The sequence below is a fragment of the Pteropus vampyrus genome, unplaced genomic scaffold (assembly GCF_000151845.1).
Source record: "Pteropus vampyrus isolate Shadow unplaced genomic scaffold, Pvam_2.0 Scaffold483, whole genome shotgun sequence".
Taxonomy (NCBI): Eukaryota; Metazoa; Chordata; class Mammalia; order Chiroptera; family Pteropodidae; genus Pteropus; species Pteropus vampyrus.
Genome location: NW_011889264.1, coordinates 625,771 through 631,846, shown reverse-complemented (window position 1 = coordinate 631,846; position 6,076 = coordinate 625,771). Strand labels below are relative to the sequence as shown.

Below are 6,076 nucleotides of genomic sequence, written 5' to 3'. Positions count from 1 at the left end.
TCTATTCAAGAAAGGAAATCAGAAACTAATTAATTGGGACCCATGACCAAGGAAGGGATTTAAAAGAGTTCTTAAACATCTGTGTTTCCCCCCATGTTAGCTATTTTTATAACTCCCTGTCTGATTCTTTGTAATGACTAAGAGCAAAATTCTGTCAACGGATTAAATCTAATTCAAAGACTGATGATAACATTAAACAAAATAAAATTCAACTCTCTGGTGCTTTATACCCAAAAAATATTGACCTTGAAAAACTGAAGATAAAATATAGGAAAAGATTTGCCAGGCAAACATTAACCAGAAGAAAACTGTAATATAGTGATTTTGGTGGTTTTTAGTAATTTTAGTGTCAAAGTAAAAATTAAACCAAAAAGTTTTAAAAGGAATTTTTTTAAAATCCACAAGATGATTATATATGTATGTATGTATATCTATGTGTATCTGTATATACACACATATGCACATATACACACACATGCACACAAGGTATAAACTTGTATGCTCTTAACACAATATACCTTCAAAATATCAAAAGCAAAAACTCACAAAATTATAAGAGAAAAAGTTAGAGGAAAGATTGAACATGTTAAAGGGAGACACAGAAGATATATTTTAAAAGAAGATACAATTAGATTTCTAGAAATAAAAATTAAAATGTGTGAGATGAAAAATATACTATATTAGATTAATAGATTAGACAAAGCAGACAAAAAGATTAGTAAACTACAAGACATAGCAATAGAAACTATCCAAAATTAAACACAGCATCAGTGAACCATGAGACAAGTTCAAATGGCCAAATATAATGTAGTTGGCATTCCTGAAAGGATGGGCAGGTAACAAATATTTGAAGAACTAATGGCTGAAATTTTTCAAATTTGATGAAAACTATAAGCCCTTTTGTGGGCAGTGGTGAGAATGGAAAGAATATCATGAAAGCCTCAGGCACATTGCAAGAGTACAAGGCAGTGGGGCTTTGCCTGCTCATTCCCAAACGCCACTCACCAACCCTCTACTACCACATGCAAATGTTTGCACCTAAACATGTCACAAAGTCCTGCTTCTGGTATTTTGTGTCTCCACTGAAGAAGTCTTCAGTCTACAATGTAGTAGTGTCTACAATAATTAAGCAATCTCTCTAGCGGGGATCTGGCTACAATGCAGCTCCCACAGTGGCACCAACATGTACCAGGTATACCAGGATCTGACCACTGTGGGCACTGTCACCCAGTGCTATCACGATATCGGAGCCCAGCACCATGCCTGGGTCTGCTCGATGTAGATCATGAAGGTGAAAGAGATCATGGCCAACGACTGCTGCCTACAGTGCACAAACAGTTTCACTACTCTAAATTCAAGTTCCTGCTGCCCTACTGGGTCCTGCACTGCCAGCACAAGTCAAGCTTCACCACCCAAAGGCCCAACATCTTCTCTTTGATGCAGAACCCTTTCCTACCCCCAGGTTTCAAGAAGTTCAATGAACCCTAAGCACAAAATACATGAAGAAAACTAAGATACATGATAATCAAATTGCTTAAAATCAGTGATAAAGGAAAAAAAAAGGGAAAACAGCTGGGGGGTGGGAAAAGAGATATGTTATACACAGAGAAATAAAGATAAAGACAACCGCTTATATTGGAAACAATATAAGCTAAGAAATAGTGTAACAAACTCTTTAAAGTACTGATTGGAAGGGGGAAAAAAAACAGTGAAAATAGATAGAAAAATGAATATGAAATAAAGACCTTATCCAGACATCAAAAATTGGAAAAATTAATCACCATCAAAGGACTTGCAGTAAAAGAAATGGTAAAGTGCCTCAAACAGAATAAAAATGATACCAGAAGGAAACCCAAATGTACACAAAGGAAGAAAGAACATTGGAAATAGATAATACAAAGGTAAATATAAAGAAGTCTTCTTAATTTAAATCTCTGTAAGATAACTGTCTGTTTAAAGCAAAAATAATAGCAATGTATTATAGGAGCTTTAACATATGTGAATATAAAATGTATGGAAATAGCTTAAAGGCCAAGAGAAAGGAGAAATGAAAGAATTCTATTGTAAGGTTCTTATACAATGAGTGGATAATATCACTAGAAGGTAGAGTGTGATATGTTAAAGATATATAATATAAACCACAAAGCAACCAGTATGATTGCACAACGGTTATAGCTAATAACACAACAAAAGAGACAAAGGAGAATCACTTAAATATTAATATAAAAGGAAAGCAGAAAAAAAAAGATAAAGGGAACATAAAACAGAAGGGACATACTGAAAATTAAAAGCAAAATAGTAGATCCAAATAAAATTATATGAATAATCACATTAAATGTAAATGATCTAAAATCCAAATTAAAAGGCAAAAAAATATTACATTAGGAGAAAAAAGGCAACATAGAACTATGTAGCTGCAAATTTTTTTTTAAGAGTAAAGATAAAAATGATAGAAAAAGCTATATCGTACTGATATAAATTGAAAGAAAGTAGCTATATTAATATCAAACAAAGTAGATTTCAGAACAAAGAAGCTTGTCAAGGATAAAGAAAAAGTCATTTCATAAGGATAAAAAGGGTTGATTCACCAACATGACATAAAAGTCATAAACATGTATGCACCTAGTAACAGAGCTTGAAAATACATGACGAATTGCAAAAAGAAACAGAAAATCCATGATTATATTCTAATATTTCCACCCATCTCAATACTTGATAGAACAAGTAGAAAATGAGTAAAGATGCAGAAGATATGAAAAACACTATTAACCTACTTGTTTTGACATTAATCAAACACTCCACCCAACAACAGCAGCATACACTCATTTCATATGCCTAAAATCTATATAAGATAGACCATATTTGGAGCCATAAAAGAAGTAAAAAAAAATTAAAAAGCATTCAAGTCATACAAATATGTTTTCTTACCATACTGAAATTAAATTAGAAATTGGTAACTGAAAGATCTAGGGAAAAACTCAAACATTTAGAAACTAAATAATATACTGCTATATAATTCACAGGTAAAGGAAGAAATCAAACAGACATTACAAAGTATTTTGAATTGAGTAAAAATGAAAACACGACCTATCAAAATTTGTAGCTCTATATTTCCTAGAATGAAAAACTTCTCCTAAGACAATGTGAGTAACTAGAGTTACATTTAGGAAGGTCATCCTGTATTTTAGGTCTGATGAAGACCCAATCTCAACCTTGAATTAAAATCTTCACCCTGGCTTTGAAATAAGATGGTATCAGTCCTTATGACTGCCAACTCTTGTACTCACTGTATTAAAGGGTAAAAGTCAATCTTTTTATGATCTTTTATCGTTCTACCTCTTTGTTCTCTATGAAAAATAACAAAAATACAATAGAATTGTAATATTTAAAACATACAAGTCTGACCAATTTCTGGGTATACTTCCCATTTTTATCACAGAAACATGTTTCAGGGAATTAAAGAATTATAATAAAAATCCAAAGCCTGTGGTTGAACAATTTAGCTATTTTTAATGATGTGAACAGTAAATACATGACCAGAAACATAAAATATTAACATCAAAGTATATATAGAAAGGTTCAGAAAGTACTAATGGCCTTAGGGAATGTAGTAGAGAGTTTAACAGACTATAAAGTTCACAAGAGAACATGACAAGAATCTAACATTCAAAATAGCAAAACCAATCTTATATTTGTTTAACCTACTGAAAAATTCTCTGTTGTCTGGACAGCCAGTCTAAGACTTCAGCAATGAAAATGTAATTAAGATATGCTTATATTGGACAAGAAAACAAGACTTGGGGTTGTGGAAACATCTTCCACACCATTCAGGTGGGTAGTGGCTGAACATTAGAAGGCGGTTTCAAGGGGTGGTCTGCAGGAACAGTGAAAGTCCCAAAAAGGTTTTAGATAAGCCATAAATCAGAAAGCTCAGAGGAGTTTCCGTTAATGGAAACATCTCACAGACCTTTGTCCTGGTCTGCGTGCCAAGAACAGGAACATCTATTTCAGGGAAATTCTGTGAGCAGAATTCAGGGAAGTCAACAAGTCTAATGCAGATGGATTTGACAGCAGTTTCAAATAGAAACTTTATGATGAACCTTGAAAACCAGCATTTTCAGTGCAAAAAGCAGCAACTTTAAAATCGGAAATTTCTTGTTTCCAAAGATGGCTTTACCACTTTACAAGCTGTGAGAACTTGGGCAATTTTCTTATTTACTCAAAGCCTCAGTTTTTTTAATCAAGAAAATAGAGATAATAATATCTTCCTCATAGGGTTGTTTTAAGAACTTGATCATATATATAAAGAACTAAAATCAGTCCTGAGTACATAGTAAAGCCTAACTAATTATATTAAGAATAATTAGGATCAGCTTTCCTAAAGGACCAGAAAATGCTGGCTGGAACTGGCAAGTGAATGTAAGATTGCTCTAATAAAGGGAGCTGAAGATACATGAGAAAATCTAATTTATAATATTAAATATTGCTAATTTAAAGTGAGTAATGAGGTTGTGGTAGGTACTCTCCAAAGATGGTTGCCATCAAATTTTTTTCTACCTGTATGAGCAAGCCATTCTGCCCATCAAGAAGTGGCATCTAATTGCCTTCTTTGAATTTCGGTTGGTCTTGTAACTTGGGTAAAAGTGACACTGTGCCAGAACCAGTCCTATAAAAGGCTTGGCAACTTCTGCTTCCCCTCTTGAAGCCAGTTGCAGTATAAGAAATCTGACTAACCTGAGACCACCAGGCTGTAAGGAGGCCCAGCTAGCCACATGAAAAGAACATGGGGAGAAGCAAACTATGGGACATTTGAATGAGGCTTTCATGTAACTTAAGCCCAGCCAAGATGCCAACTGAATGCAACCAACTGAGCAACCGTAGTTGACATTATATAAGGCAGAAATACCTCCCAGCTAAGCCCAGTCAACCCACAGAATCATGAGAAAAATTCTTTTCTTTTTACAAAAAGTTTTAGGCAATAGATAACTGAAACAGAATCTAAAGCTACCAACTATTGACTATAAGTATCTATAGCCAGAGACTGTCAGAATCTGCTCAGCAAATTTCCTCTCTTAACCAATTTTTTTATGGGGTATATGCGGGAGTTTCCAAGAATGCTGGAGATAAGCATCATGTACAGAAGTAAAAGAGAGAGATGCAATTCCAGAAACATTCTTTTTGCAGGACAACCCCAGATTCACGGGGTAGGAGCTGCAAAAAAGGACTTAGACAGTGAGAGCAGCCAGAACACCTCTGGTAAAGGGGTGATTATTTCTTAGCCACAAATAAAAGAATATTTTTTAAAAAACTTTTTCTGGCAAAGCCCATAGAAAAACAACTTGCAACTTATATGTCACTTCAGGAAACCTGAATTTATTACCAAAAATCATTCTTTCCCTACATAGAACTGATATTTAAGAACACAATGAGTCTTTTCAACTTCATAACCTCGTAAGGATTTGATTTATGGTTTAAGAACCTTTTGGAGTCAGGGATTTTTTTCCCCCTTATTGGAAATACTGAACTGATTATTCTAATTAGTGATCAATGCTGTGATGTTAGAAAATAATTCTAAAAACACAAGGTAATTCAATAAACAAGAGTCCTTGGTATGCTTGGTCTTCCCCTTTGTAATTCAGTTTCTTTCCTTAGAGCAAAACCCTTTCTTGGTCTTTAAATAAGCCTGTCTTATTATCACCTTCAACTGATTACAGACTAAAAAAAAGTTTTCCGCCTCTTCCCACAAATTTTCTTCCTAACTCATTTCCCACACATTGTGGCAGGAGATGGCATGAAGAATAATTCTGGGCATAAAAGCTTTTCAGGTCTTTAATACCATGAACTCACCTCAATTAATTATCTCAAATATTTCTCTGATTTGCTGACAGTGACCTTACTCTTAATAGCCTTTGATGAAATCACCACTGCTTTCACTCTCCAGAATTTCAAGACAGTTATTTACTGGTTTATTCCTTTCACTCTACCATATATCTTCATAAAATAAAATGTTCTAAATTAAACAAATTTTAAATAGCAGTTTCTTATAGTAAGGCCAAGAAGACTTAGCTTTTGATCT

At 33.9% G+C, this 6,076-nt stretch overlaps 1 pseudogene; it reads left to right on the top strand.

The window, feature by feature from the left end:
• Window positions 1-932: 932 nt before the first annotated feature.
• Window positions 933-1,488, top strand: LOC111732696 (annotated as a pseudogene).
• The last annotated feature ends 4,588 nt before the right edge of the window (window positions 1,489-6,076 follow it).